This window comes from Pongo abelii, chromosome 16 (genome assembly GCF_028885655.2).
Source record: "Pongo abelii isolate AG06213 chromosome 16, NHGRI_mPonAbe1-v2.0_pri, whole genome shotgun sequence".
Lineage (NCBI taxonomy): Eukaryota > Metazoa > Chordata > Mammalia > Primates > Hominidae > Pongo > Pongo abelii.
Window position 1 is genome coordinate 97978666 of NC_072001.2, and position 15715 is coordinate 97994380.

Here is a 15715-nt window from a genome sequence, read left to right on the forward strand (position 1 = left end):
AGTACCCATTAGGTAGCTTTTCAACCCCCCTCCCACCTGTAGTATTCCATAGTATCTAGTTTTCCCATGTTTATGTCCATGTGTGCACAATGATTAGCTCTCACTTGTAAATGAGAATGTTCAGTATTTGATTTTCTGTTCTTGCATTAATTCTCTTAGGAATATGGCCTCCAGCTCCATCCATGTTGCTGCAGAGGACATGAGTTCATTTTTTTTTTTTTTTTTTTTTTGAGACGGAGTCTTGCTCTGTCACCTGGGCTGGAGTGCAGTGGTGCGATCTCGGCTCACTGCGAGCTCCACCTCCCAGGTTCATGCCATTCTCCTGCCTCAGCCTCCTGAGTAGCTGAGGACTAAAGGCACCCACCACCACACCCAGCTAATTTTTTCTACTTTTAATAGAGACAGGGTTTCACCATGTTAGCCAGGATGGTTTCAATCTCTTGACCTCGGGATCAACCCGCCTTGGCCTCCCAAAGTGCTGGGATTACAGGTGTGAGCCACCACACCTGGCCAAGTTCATTCTTTTTTATGGCTGAGTAGTAATATATCACATCTTCTTTATCCAATCCACCATTTATAGGCACCTAGATTGATTCTATGTCTTTGCTATTGTGAAAAGCATGGTGATGAATGTATGAGTGCATGTGTCTTTTTGGTATAATGATCTATTTTCCTTTATGTGTACACCCAATAATGCGATTGCTGTGTCCGATGGTGGCTCTGTTTTAATTTCCTTAAGAAATCTCCAAACTGCTTTTCACAGTAGGTAAACAAATTTACATTCCCACCAGCATTGCACAAGTGTTCCCTTTTCTCTGTAGCCTCATCAACTCTGTTGTATTTTGACTTTTTAATAATAGCCATTCTGACTGGTATGAGATGGCATCTCATTGTGGTTTTGATTTCCTTTTTTCTGATGATTAGTGATGTTGAACATGTCTTTATATATTTGGTGGTCACTTGTATGTCTTCTTTTGAGATGTGTCTGTTCATATCTTTTGCACATTTTTAGTGGGGTTATTTGTTTATTGCTTAAGTTTCTTATAGATTCTGGATATTAAACCTATACTAGATGCATAGTTTGTGAATTTTTTCTCCCATTCTGTGGTTGTCTGTTTACCCTGTTAATAGTTTTTTTTTGGTTCTGCAGAAGCTCCTTAATTGATTTAGATACCCCTTGTCAATTTTTATTTTTGTTGTAATTGCTTTGAGGGATGTAGCCATAAACTCTTTGCCAAGAAGTGTATTTCCCAGTTTTTCTTCTAGGATTTTTTTAGGTCAAGGTCTTTTGTTTAAATCTTTAATTCGTCTTGAGTTAATTTTAGTATATGGTGAAAGGTAAGCATCCAGTTCATTCTTCTGCATATGGCTAACCAGTTATCACAGCACCATTGAATAGTGTGTCCTCCCTGCATTGCTTATTGTGGTTGGTCTGTCAAGAAGTATATAGTTGTAGGTGTATTGCTTTGTTTCTGAGTTTTAAATTTTGTTTCTTCTATATGTCTGTTTTTGTACCAGTACCATGCTGTTTAGATTACTGTAGCCTTATAGTATAGTTTGAAGTCAGGCAATGTGATGCCTCCAAGCTTTGTTCTTTTTGCTTAGGATTTCTTTGGTTATTCGGGTTCTTCTTTGGTTCCATATGAATTTCAGAGTAGTTTTTTTTTTGTTTTTCTAATTCCATGAGGAATCATATTGGTAGGTTGATAGCAATAGCATTGAATCAGTAAAAATTGCTTTGGGCAGTATGACTATTTTAATGACATTGATTCTTCCAATCCATTAGCATGGAATGTTTTTCTAATTATTTGTGTCATCTCTGATTTCTTTCAGCAATATTTAGTAGAGTTTTCATCTCCTTGGTGATCTGTATTACTAGGTATTTCATTTTCTTTTGGCTATGGTAAATGACATTATGTTCTTGATTTGACTCTCAGCTTGAACATTATTGATGTATAGAAATACTACTGATTTTTGTACACTGATTTTGTATCTTGAAACCTTGATAAAGTTATTTATCAGTTCTAGTAATGTTCTGGCAGCATTTTTAGGGTTTCTCTGTATAACATCATATTGTCAAATTAAGAGAGATAGCTTGACTTCTTCCTTTCCTATTTGAACATCTTTTATTTCTTTCTCTTGCCTGAATGCTCTGGCTAGGACTTCCAATACTTAGTTGAATAGAAGGGGTGAAAGTAGGCATCCTTGTCTTATTCCAGTTTCCAAGTAGAGTGGTTCCAGCTTTTTCCCATTCAGTATGATGTTGGCTTGAAACATAATGAATGTTTCTTCAATGCCTAGTCTGTTGAGGGTTTTCATGAAGAAGGGATGTAGGATTTTATTGAAAGCATTTGTCAATTGAGATGGTCATATGGTTTTTGCTTTTAATTCTGCATATGTGGTGAATCACTTTTATTGATTTGCATATGTAGAACCAACCTTGCATCCTAGGAATAAAGCCTACTTGATTGTGGTGTATTCATTTTTGCTGTGCTGCTGGATTCAGTTTGCTACTATTTTGTTGAGGATTTTTATGTCTATGTTCATTGGGGATATTGGCCTAATGTTTTCTTTTTTCATTGTGTATATGGTGTAAGGTAAGGGTCCAGTTTCATTTTGGTATTAGACTGCTGCTGCCTTCATAGAATGAATTAGGGAAGAGTCCCTCCTCCTTAATTTTTTGGAATAGTTACCAGTTCTCTTTTCTATGTGTGGTAGAATTCGGCTGTGAATCCATTGGATCCAGGGAAATTTTTTGACTGGTAGGATTTTTGTTACTGACTCAATTTCAGAAATTGATGTTTGTCTATCCAGGGTTTAAATTTTTTTAAATTCAAACTTGAGAGACTGTGTGTTTCCAGGATTTTACCCATTCCCTCTAGATTTGCTAATGTCTGTGTATAGAATTGTTCATAGTATTCTCTGAGAATCTTTTTTATTTCTGTGGGAACAATTGTGATATCATCTTTGCCATTTCTGATTGTACTTATGTGCATCTTTTCTTTTTCTTCTCTGTTAATCTAGCTAGCAGTCTATCAATCTTGTTTATTTTTTTCAAAGGACTAACTCTTGGTTTCATTGGTCTTTTGTATGGATTTTTGCATCTCAATTCTGTTCACTTCTTTGCTAGTTTTAGTTATTTCTTTTATTCTGCTAGCTTTGAGGTGTTTTCCTTTTTTTAGTTATTTTATGTACAATTTTAGATTGTTAATTTTAGATCTTTCTAACTTCTTGATGAAGATGTTTAGAGCTATAAAATTTTCTCTTAACAATGCATTAGCTGCATTTGAGATTGCAGTAAAATGTGTCCCTATTTTCATTAATTTCAAATAAGTTTTTATTTCTGCCTTAATTTCAGTGTTTGCCAGGAGTTATTCAGGAGCAAGTTATTTAATTTCCATGTACTTTTGTAGAGAAATCTTCCTGATATTGATTTAAATTTTACTGCACTGTGGTCTGAGAGTGTGTTTGGTATGATTTCAATTTTTTAAATTTATTGAGACTTGCTTTATGACTGAGCATGTGGTCAATCTTAGAATATGTACTGTGTGCAGATGAGAGGAATATATATTCTGTATTTGTTGGGTGGAGTGTTCTGTAGGTGTCTGTTAGGTCCAGTTGTTCAAGTGTTGAGGCTAAATCCAGTTACTTTGTTAGCTTTTTGCCTCAATAATTTGTTTAACACTGTCAGTGGGGTATTAATCACTATTGCTGTGGTTGTCTAGGTTTCTTTGTAGGCCAGATAGAACTTGTTTTACGAATGTGGGTGCCCCAATGTTGGCTCTGCATATATTTAAAATAGTTAAGTCTTCTTGTTACCTTGTACCCTTTATCATTGTGCAATGGCCTTCATCATCCTTCTTAATTTGTATTGGTTTAAAGTCTATTTTAACTGATATAAGAATTGCAATTCCTGCTCTTTTTTTGTTTTCCATTTGCATGGTAGATCGTTTTTCATCCCTTTGTGTTTGTGGGTGTCAGTACACGTGAGACAGTTTCCTGAAGATAGCAGATGGTTGAGTGTCTTTTTATCCAGTTTGTCACTTTGTCTTCTAAGTGAGGGTGTTTAGCCATTTACATTCAGGGTCAGTACTGATATGTGAGATTTTCATCCTTTTATTATGATTTTAGCTGGTTATTATGAGACTTGATTGTGTAGTTGAGTTGTAGTGCCTGTAGGCTATGTGCTTAAGTTTTTTTTATGAGTGTGGTAGTCAGTGGTGTTGTTTTGATTACATGTTTAGCACTCTTTTAAGGACTTCTTATAAGCCTGGTCTAGTTGAAGCAAATTTTTTTAGTGCTTGCTCCTCTGAGAATGATTTTATTTCTCCTTCACTTGGGAAGCTTAGTTTCGTGGGATATGAATTTCTTGGTTTGTATTTCTTTTATTTAAGGATTCTGAAAACATGCCCCCAGTCTATTCTGGCTTTCAAGGTTTCTGCTGAGAGGTCTGTTGCTAGCGTAATGGATTTCCCTCTGTATGCAACTTGACCCTTCTCTCTAGCTACCTTCAAGGTTTTTTTCTTTCACCTTTACCTTGGTAAATCTTGTATAATATTAGGCAGAGTTCTCTGTATTTCTTGGATTTGCATGTAAACCTCTCTAGTGAGATTAGGGAAATTTTTGTGGCCTATATTCTGAAATATATTTTCCAAGTTGCTTGTTCTCTCTCCTCTCAGGAATACCAATGAGTTGTAATTTTTTTACATAATCTCATAATCTTCTCTCCAAGGTTTTGCTCATTTAATTTTTTTTATCTTACTGAGTTGATTCAAAGAACTTGTCTTTTGAGCTCTGAGATTCTTTCCTCGATTTGATCTATTCTCTGTTAATATTTCAGAAAGTAAAGTATAGTATTATGAAATTGTATTCTGAAATTCTTGTAGTGAGTTTTTTTCAGCTCTAGAAGTTCAGTGTGGTTCTTTCTTAAACTATTTCGTCTTTCAGCTGTTGGATCATTTTTCCAGATTTCTTGAATTTCTTAAACTGGGTTTCAACTTTTTCTTGAATCTTGATGAGCTTTCTTGACATCCAGATTCTGAATTATATGTCTGTCATTTCAATCATTTCAGACTGCTTAAGAACTATTGCTGGGGAGCTAGTGAACGCATGAGAAGGTAACAGGACACTCTGGCTTTTTTAATTGCCAGAGTTCTTGCTGATTCTTTCTCATCTGGGAGTGCTGGTGCTCCTTTAACTGTGGTATAAATTGTATATAGTCGGTTGGCTTCATTTCTGCATGCTTTCAGGAGTCCAGGACTCTGTATATGATCTTTATTTGTGGGTGAATTATTGTGCTTAGTTTCGCAGGTGTATATATTATCAGTGTAATTTTTGGTATTTTAGTTTGGGCTGTGAGGCAGTAGATGGCAGTTAAGAGCAATGGCCAGTAGCTAGGCTAATACACAGCTGCATGCCTCATTTGTACTTTCTTGTGTTCATAGGTGTGTTCTGTGGTGGAGTGGAGAGACAGATGGCCCGGCCAGGCCTGCTCCTGGGCCTTGAGGGGAACTTCTCTGGTCACTGGTGCCCCATCTGCATTTCTTTTGTCAGAAGTCCCAGGCTGCAGGGTTCCCTAGGGCTGAGGCTGTGGCAGGGGGACAGGCCACACCCTTTGTGGACCAGCCCTGTGGAGGGAGGCATGCTCCATTAACATCCTGCCCCAGGAACCTCCACATCTCACCCCTTCAGTGCTCTGAGAGGCTCCTCCTCTGCTCAAATGCTGGCCACAGATTTTGGCTCAGTACTCCTTGGCTATGAATCACAATCCTGTGGGCAACAGGATGCCCTGTGACTTGGAATCAGGCTCCAATTGCACTGGGAAAACCAATGTCTTCCCAGGTTACCCAAAAAGTACTCTGGTGGAGCTATGCATTCAGACTGGGCTGTGAGGCTGCTCTATGCACCCGCTCCTACAGGGTGGCTGGGCATGGGCCTTGAGATGGACCAGCGGGCAGAAGGGTTTTCAGAACGGATGTGCCCCAGTCCCACAGGAGAAGTGGCCATACTCCTTCTTGGCTCAGTGGTCAGCTGGGGTGACAGCCTTCCAGAGGCAGATGGGGTGCCCTGGGGGATTGATGTCTATGACCACACTCTGCCAGAGCTTTTCAGTATACAAAAGCTCCCAAGCTCCACACTGTCCAAATACCTGTCTCTGTTTGCTCCTCAGGGACATCCTAATACCAGCTCACACATCCATGGGGGGTGTGAGGCCCCCTGTATCTAGGATCCCAGAGGTCTTGAGCAAGAGTGAGGTACCCCTCAGTTCCCTAACTCATCCCTTGCCCAGGAGCTGTTAAGGGCCAGGAACTACTAACCCTAGTGTTAAGGGTACCCCACACAGGGTTCCCATCTCCCTCCCTTTTCAGCATGGGCTTCAGCATTACCTCTATCCACTCTCAATGTTTTCGCAAAAGACCTGCCCAAATTGCGTTGGTTTATTTGACAATTTGATCTCTTTTAGTGGGAGCAGCACTTTCTGGCTGCATCTAGTCGCCATCTTGTCTTGAGTCTGTCTTCATATTTTGTTTTCGAAGACTGACAGACGTCATTGAAAGGTTAGTTCTCAAAAGAATTACCTCAATTATGTAAACTGAAGGGACTGACAAACAGCATTGGATAAATAGCATAACCTTTGTATTTTATATTAAATGGAAATTTGTAAGTGGGATTTTTGCTTGGAATGTGACTCCTTTCTTACGTATCAGTTCCATTTCAACAACTTTTCTAATCCTTCAAAATCTTGCCTTCCTCTGAATACATATGAGATACCCCTTTCCCTCCGTGGCTGCTCATCTCTTATTCTTGTATCTTATTTGTTACATAAAGGAGATCCACATTGTGAAATAATGAACTCAGTGTTATGCCAAATTTTACTATTCATAGCACATTTTTCATGTGTCTGGTAGATATTTTTAAGTAACTTGATATAATAGATTAAAATGTATATATTTCAAAAGAGAGAAAAAGAAGCAGTAAGAAATAAGATAGAGGAGGGCCTTTGACAAGATGGCGGCAGGAGGCGGTGGCGTTGGTGGGAAGCACAGCTCGAAAAGCGATGACGATTCTGGTTTCCTGGGGCTGCGGCCCATTTCGGTGGACCCAGCGCTGAGGCAGCGGTGGCAAGGCCCAAGAAATAAGAAGCGGGGCTGGCGGCGGCTTGCTCAGGAGCCGCTGGGGCTGGAGGTTGACCAGTTCCTGGAAGACGTGCGGCTACAGGAGCGCACGAGTGGCAGCTTGTTGTCAGAGGCCCCAAATGAAAAACTTCTTCGTGGACACCGGCTCCAAGGAAAAAGGGCTAAGAAGAGAACCAAAGTCCAGAAGAAGTCACTGCTTCTCAAGAAACCCCTTCGGGTTGACCTCATCCTTGAGAACACATCCAAAGTCCCTGCCCCCAAAGACGTCCTCGCCCACCAGGTCCCCAACGCCAAGAAGCTCAGGCGGAAGGAGCAGCTATGGGAGAAGCTGGCCAAGCAGCGCGAGCTGCCCCGGGAGGTGCGCAGGGCCCAGGCCCAGCTCCTCAACCCTCCCACAGCCAGGGCCAAGCCCGGGCCCCAGGACACCGTGGAGCGGCCCTTCTACGACCTCTGGGCCTCAGACAACCCCCTGGACAGGCCGTTGTTTGGCCAGGATGAGCTTTTCCTGGAGCAGACCAAGAAGAAAGGAGTGAAGCGGCCACCACGCCTGCACACCAAGCCGTCCCAGGCACCCGCCGTGGAGGTGGCGCCTGCCGGCGCTTCCTACAACCCGTCCTTTGAAGACCACCAGACCCTGCTCTCAGCGGCCCACGAGGTGGAGTGGCAGCGGTAGAAGGAGGCGGAGAAGCCGGAGCGGCAGCTGGCCCTGCCCGCCACAGAGCAGGCCGCCACCCAGGAGTCCACGTTCCAGGTAGCTGTGCGAGGGGCTGCTGGAGGAGTCGCATGGTGAGGGGAGCCAGGCCAGGGCGAGGGGCCGGAGGCTGGGGATGCCGAGGTCTGTCCCACGCCAGCCCGCCTGGCCGCCACAGAGAAGAAGACGGAGCAGCAGCGGCGGCGGGAGAAGGCTGCGCGCAGGCTGCGGGTACAGCAGGCCGCGTTGCGGGCTGCCCGGCTCCGGCGCCAGGAGGTGTTCTTGCTGCGCGGGATCAAGGCCCAGGTGGCCCTGAGACTGGCGGAGCTGGCGCGGCGGCGGAGGCAGCAGCAGGCACGGCGGGAGGCCGAGGCTGACAAGCCGCGAAGGCTGGGGCGGCTCAAGTACCAGGCACCTGACATCGATGTGCAGCTGAGCTCGGAGCTGACAGACTCGCTCAGGACCCTGAAGCCCGAGGGCAACATCCTTCGAGAGCGGTTCAAGAGCTTCCAGAGGAGGAATATGATCGAGTCTCGAGAGAGAGCCAAGTTCAAACGCAAGTACAAGGTGAAGCTGGGGGAGAAGCGGGCGTTCCGCGAGATCCAGTTGTAGCTGCCATCAGATGCGGGAGCCTCGCCCTTCAATAAAAAGTCCCTTCTAGCTAAAAAAAAAAAAAAAAAAAAAAAAAAAAAAAAAAAGATAGAGGAGGAAGAATTGCAAATAAAATGCAGGCATAGTTCTAAGTGCTTTACATATGTATTCACAGTAATCCTTCGAAAATAATACTATTACTGGCTTCATTCACATGAGGAAACTGAGGCTCAGAGAGAAAAGTTAGGCAACTTTTCTAGGTTAAATGGTTATTAAGTGGCAGAAACAAATATAAACTAATAAAATCCAATTTTAGATGTAGTATAACCCTGCTGTCCAGTTATACAGGTAAGTAGAATTGGTGAGATTGAGGAATTATCAACAGAAAACAAAGTAAAGAGAATCACAGAGAAAAATAAGACAGGAGAGGCAGAGAACAAGTTAGACGCCTAGAACGTAAGAATAGAACATGTTGGAAAACTTGTAGATTCAGGGATAAGAGAGACCTTGGTTGACATGAAAATTAAATGACTTAGCTGAAGGATAATTAATTATCCAATTAATGCCTGTTTTCTTCCTTTCCTTCTGAATTGTTAGGTGAATTATCCTTGCCATGCTATGTACATTTTCTTCCTTGAGGAGAAATCTCCTCATCTCAACTGTATTGTGCTGAGAAATATAGAGCCAGAATGCTAATGCAGAGGTGAATGATCCATTTACAATCTGCACCAAGTGTGCATGCTTTTGTGTTTGTTCATATGCCTCTGTGTGTGTGTGTGTGTGCGCGCGCATGGGTGAGCGTGTGTGTGTTGATGGGATGGGGGGTTATGCTCCCATCCCTTTATTTAGGACAGTTCTTTTCTCAGATGAAAATATATTGAGTGGATAGAAATCTCCTATCATTATTTCTGTGTATCATTGCACTTCTGCCTCAGAGGCTCATCTAGGGATAGAACTGTTGTTAACCAATATTCTTCTTTGAACTCTGCATCTACTTTTGTGTGTTTTTGAATACAGCAATAGGAAAGTGGAGTTGGAAAAACAAAAGTTCATGGTTTTCTGCTTTCGTACTCCTAATTTGAGCTCACTAGGTTTTTGTTTTGTTTTTCACTAAATCTGAATTAAACAGAATCGCTGGGTTTTTCTTATTGTTTCACAAGACCTGTGCAGCATTAGAGTTAAACACAGTCACCAACATTAACTTATTACCCAGTGGAACGTTTCTGTGTTTAACATTCCAGATAGACATCACCAAGTCCTAGATTGATAGGAAACCTAGGAGTCGTCTGGGCCAACCTCCTGTCTGAGGCTGGATTCCCGAGACTCATCTTGAAAACGTGAAAAAGGACTCACTATTTTACAAGACAGACCACCTCATCAATAAAGAGTTTCACTTCAAATCCAAGAATGTGAAGAATTTAAAGGGATTTCAGTAGTCATCAAGGATTCCCTATCCTTTTCATAAGATCTCTGGCACTCATCATGCATTCTACTTGAATTTTTTCAATAGTAGGACACTGACTAATGTGTGAGACAAGCCTAATATTTCTATAAGTTTCTCCAATCTCTGAAAACTGTTCTTATGACCTCTTCCCACACCTAAAAATCTCTTCTCTGAAGACCATGTGTTACTAATTTTATTAACCATTCCTGTTTCAATATTATTTTAAGATCTCTCATTGTCTAAATTGTCATTCTCTGCATGATTTATGTAAGGTATAGAAAAAGGAATTTGGCACAGTAAATACCTCAGGTGTGTTTGACAAATACCACGTAAGAACATGGGGTGGAGAGTTAGGGCTCATCTACTCACCAGCTGTACAGCTTTAAAATGATCACTTAGTCACTTTCAAATACAGAGCCTTCTTTGAGGTTGTGCTGGGGCACAATTGAGCCAAAACATTCTAGAATATCACTGTTAAGTCTCTTAATATAGATATTCAAGTTTTTAAAACACAGCCAAAATGTGTGTGATTCATTTGTTTGGCTGCTGATGTTCTGTGTTTGGTTTCATTTTGTATTCACTGAAACTGCAGGCTCACATGATACTTCCAGTTAACCAAAGCCTTGGATTTTTTTTTAATTCACCTTTCCAGATTAACATGCAGCAAATTTCACTCTTTTTGATGTGCATTAATAACCACCAACACAATCAGGATATTAAAGAGTCTATCACCATCCCTATTCCCCTGTGCCACTCTAGAGTGAACACCCCACCCTCCACCCTCCACCTGGCAGTTCCTGGCAACCACTGATGTATTATTTTCCTGTAAATTTGCCTTTTCTGGAATGTCATGTGAATGGAATCATGCAGTATGTAGCTTGTGTCCAGGTGTTGGCAACTTTGGGTAAAGTTGCTATAACCATTGTATACATGCTTTATGTAAGCATAGATTTTATTTCTTTATGGTAAATGCCACAGAACAGTTGCTAAGTAATATGTGCTTAGCTGAATAAAAAACTCAAACTATTCTCCAAAGTGACAGTATCATTCTGCATTCTGCATCCCCACAAGCACATATGAAGAGATATTCTATATAACTCCTTATTATTCTTTTAATATTCATGAGATGAGTAGCAATGACCTCTTTTATTCCTGTTGTTGGTAATTTATGTCTTTTCTCTTTTTGTTAGGTTAGGTTGGCAAAAATTTGATACATTTCGTTGATATTTTCAAAGAAACTGTAGATTTATTTTCTCCATTGTCTTTCTGTTTTTAGATTTATTGATATCTTCTCTACTGCTTCTTATTTCCTTTTTTAATGCTTTTTCTAGGTTTAGTTTGCTCTTTATTCTTTAACTTCCTGAGGTGGAAGCTTACATTATTGATTTTTAGATATTTCCTTTTTCCTCTTATGTGCATTTAGCGCTTTACATTTCCCTCTAAGCATTTCTTCCGCTGCTCCCCACAGATTTTGAGAAGCTGTACTTTTATTTTCATGTATTTTACAAATATTTTAAAATTTATCTTTAAACTTCTTATTTGACTCATGGGTTATTTAGAATTTTTATTAATATCAAAAGACATGAGGATTTTACAGCTATCTTTCTGTTACCAATTTCTTGTTTGAATCCATTGTGTTCTGAGAATGTACTTTGGTTTCCATTCTTTGATATTTGTCAATGTATGTTTTATGGCTAAAGGTGTGGTCTCTTTTCATAAATGTTCTATGTGCTCTCAAGATTATGATGTATTCGTCTGTCATTGAATGGAGTGTTCCGTAAGTTTCAATTAGATCAAATTGATAAGAGTGCTGTTCAGGTCTTCTCTATCGTTACTAATAATCTGTCTCCTTGATCTACCAATTATTAAGAGATGGGTGTTAAAGTCTACAAATATAAACGTTGAATTCTTTATTTGTCCTCTAAGTTATGTCAGTTTTTGCCTATTACATTTTAATTAACTGTTGTTAGAAGCATAAAAGTTTAGGATTGTTATATCTTCTAGAAGAGTTTACCATTTTATCATCATGCAGTGTCCCTCTTTATCCCTAATCACATGACTTGTTCTAAAGTAGTTGTTCTTTGTTTGAAATTAATGTATCTACTCCTACCTTTGTTTGATTAGTGTTAGCATGTTATTTCTTTTTATGTCCTTTTACTTTTTTTTAAATTTTACTTTAAGTTTTAGGGTACATGTGCACAACGTGCAGGTTTGTTACATATGTATACATGTGCCATGTTGGTGTGCTGCACCTATTAACTCATCATTTAGGTATATCTCCTAATGCTATCCCTCCCCACTCCCCCCACCCCACAGCAGGGCCCAGTGTGTGGTGTTCCCCTTCCTGTGTCCAAGTGTTCTCATTGTTCAATTCCCACCTATGAGTGAGAACATGCAGTGTTTGTTTTTTTGTCCTTGCGATAGTTTGCTGAGAATGATGGTTTCCAGCTTCATCCATGTCCCTACAAAGGGCATGAACTCATCCTTTTTTATGGCTGCATAGTATTCCGTGGTGTATATGTGCCACATTTTCTTAATCCAGTCTATCATTGTTGGACATTTGGGTTGGTTCCAAATCTTTGCTATTGTGAATAGTGCCGCAGTAAACATACGTGTGCATGTGTCTTTATAGTAGCATGATTGATAATCCTTTGGGTATATACCCAGTAATGGGATGGCTGGGTCAAATGGTATTTCTAGTTCTAGATCCCTGAGGAATTGCCCCACTGACTTCCACAATGGTTGAACTAGTTTGCAGTCCCACCAACAGTGTAAAAGCGTTCTTATTTCTCCACATCCTCTCCAGCACCTGTTGTTTCCTGACTTTTTAATGATCACCATTCTAACTGGTTTGAGATGGTATCTCATTGTGGTTTTGATTTGCATTTCTCTGATGGCCAGTGATGATGAGCATTTTTTCATGTGTCTTTTGGCTGCATAAATGTGTTCTTTTGAGAAGCATCTGTTCATATCCTTTGTCCACTTCTTGATGGGGTTGTTTGTTTTTTCTTGTAAATTTGTTTGAGTTCTTTGTAGATTCTGGATATTAGCCCTTTGTGAGAGCTAATTAAACTAAAGAGCTTCTGCACAGCCAAAGAAACTACCATCAGAGTGAACAGGCAACCAACAGAACGGGAGAAAAATTTTTTTTTTTTTTGAGACAGAGTCTCTCTCTGTCGCCCAGGCTGGAGTGCAGTGGCGCCATCTCGGCTAATTGCAAGCTCTGCCTCCTGGGTTCACGCCATTCTCCTGCCTCAGCCTCCCGAGTAGTTGGGACTACCGGCACTTGCCACCACACACGGCTAATTTTTTGTATTTTTTAGTAGAGACAGGGTTTCAGTTAGCCAGGATGGTCTTGATCTCCTGACTGTGTGATCCGCCCACTTCGGCCTCCCAAAGTGCTGGGATTACAGGTGTCAGTCGCCGTGCCCGGCCTGTCATTTTACTTTTAACTTATATGGGCTTTTATATTTAGAGTTAGTTTCTAGTAGATACCATATTGTATTGTTTTGTTTTGTTTGTTTAATCCAACTGACAATCTCTTTCTTTTATCTGGTGTGTTTAGACAAATTCACATTTAAAGTGATTATTCATATAGTTGAATTAAAGTTTAACATCTTTTTAACTGTTTTCCATCTGTTACTTTTGTTCTTTGCTTTTTCTTCTTCCCTATACCTCTGTGCTTTTCTTGCATTCTCTGGTTTTAATTAAAAAGTTTTTATAATTCCAGTTTATCTCATTTCCTGACATATTATCTGCACATTTTTCCCCAACGTTTTAAGTTGTTGCTCTGTAGTTTGTAATTTATATTTTTCACTAATCTAAGTCCACCTTCAAATTAAAATTATATCACTTTACATGTAGTATAGGTACCTATAAAAAGTATTACAATTTTGTTTCCTATTCCTTGTGACGTTGCTGTCATTTATTTTAGTTGTCCCTATTCTTTTAAAGACTTAAACACGTTTTTACTATTATTGCTTTAAAGCGCAGTTGGTTGTCTTTTAGATCAATTAAGAAAATAAAATAATTTATTTTACTTTTATTCATTTTCTAACCCTCTTCCTTATTTTTATTTTATGTAGATACAATCTAATCAATATCATTTTTCTCCTGCCTGAAGAACATTTTTGTTTTTTTACTTTCTGTGACACATGTCTACTAGTAAGGAATTTCCTCATTGTTTGGTTGGCTGAGAAATTCTTTATTATTCTTCACTTTTTGAGGATAATTTTACTGGGCATAATTCTAGGTTGGCAGAATATTTTCTTTTTTTCTTTTTTCTTTCAACACTTTATATATTTCACTTTACTTTATTTCTACCTGTGTAATTTCTGATGAAATGTTGCCCAAATTTGTATTGTTGTTCTTCTGTGGGCAAGGTTTTTGCCTCTCTGATTTTCTTCAAGATTATCGCTTTGTCTTTGGTTTTCTACAGTTTAATATCATACGAATAGGTGTGGAGTTTTTGGTGTTTCTCCTTGTTGGTATTCTCTGAACTTCTTAGACCCAAAGTTTGGTGTCTGTCATTAAGTTTTTACAGTTTTTGGCTATTATTTCTTGAAATATTTTTTCCTGCATTCTCATTTCTTTCTAACATTTCAATTGTACATGTGTTATACCTTTTAATATTGTCCTGTAGTTCTTAGATGCTCTGTACTGTTTTTATTTCTTTGTGTTTCAGTTTAGAAAGTTTCTATTAATCTATTTTCAAGTTAAATGATTATTTCATGATGGTCAGTTGTACTAATGAGCCTATTGATGGTATTCTTCATTTCTGATACTATTTTTAAAATTTCTGGCATCCGTTTTTGATTCTTTTTTAGAGTTGTCATCTAGCTTCTTACATTACCCATCTGGGCTTTTATGTTGCCTGATTTTTCCATTAGATCCTTTAAAATATAATATGACTTAAATGTTTGTCCTCTGTAAAACTTATGATGAAATTTAATTGTCACTGTAGTAGTATTAAGAGGTGGGACCTTTAAGAGATGATCAGGCCATGAGGGCTCCACTCTTGTGGGTGGGTTTAATAACTTCTGTCTTAGCTCCTATGTCTCCTGCTATTTGAAAATTCAACATTTCTCTTCTTCAAAGGATGCACCATGCATAGTGCTATCTTGAAAGAAGAGAATGGCCTCACCAGACACTGAGGCTGCTAGAGCTTGACCTTGGGCTTCCCACCCTCCAGAAATGTGAGTCAATAAATTTCTGTTTATAGATTATACAGTCTCAGATATTCTGTTATAGTAGCACAAAATTAACAAAGACAACTGTGTTAGGCCATTCTTGCATTGCTATGAAGGAGTACCTGAGATTGGTAATTTATTTAAAGAAAAGAAGTTTGATTGGCTTACAGTTCTTCAGGCTGTACAAGCATGGCTCCAGCATCTGCTTCTGGTGAGGGTATCAGGAAGTTTACAATCATGGTGGAAGGTAAAGGAGAGCAGGCAATGTCACGTAGCGCGAGAGAGAGCTAGAGGTGGGGTGGGGGCCGGAGTAGTGCCACACTCTTTTAAACAACCAGATCTTGCATGAACTACCAGAGCAAGGACTCACTCATCACCAAGGGGACGGCACTAAGCCATTCATGAGGGATCTGCTCCCATGATCCAAACACCTCCTACCGTGCTCCACTTCCAACATGGGGTATTATAATTCAGCATGGGATTTGGAGGGGACAAACATACACACTGTATCAATAATGTATTAATCATGGTTATTTTAAGTTCCTGGTCTAATAATACCAATATCCGAGTCGTCCCTGAGTCTGATTCTGATGACTGATCTCCTTGGACTATGTTTTTTCTTCCTTTTTCACATACATTGTGATTTTTGTTCTTGTTGAAATTT

General features: G+C 39.7%; 1 pseudogene; it reads left to right on the forward strand.

Moving 5' to 3' along the window:
* The first annotated feature begins 7008 nt into the window (after positions 1-7008).
* LOC100436471 (ribosome biogenesis protein NOP53-like) lies at positions 7009-8525 on the forward strand (annotated as a pseudogene).
* Positions 8526-15715: the final 7190 nt, after the last annotated feature.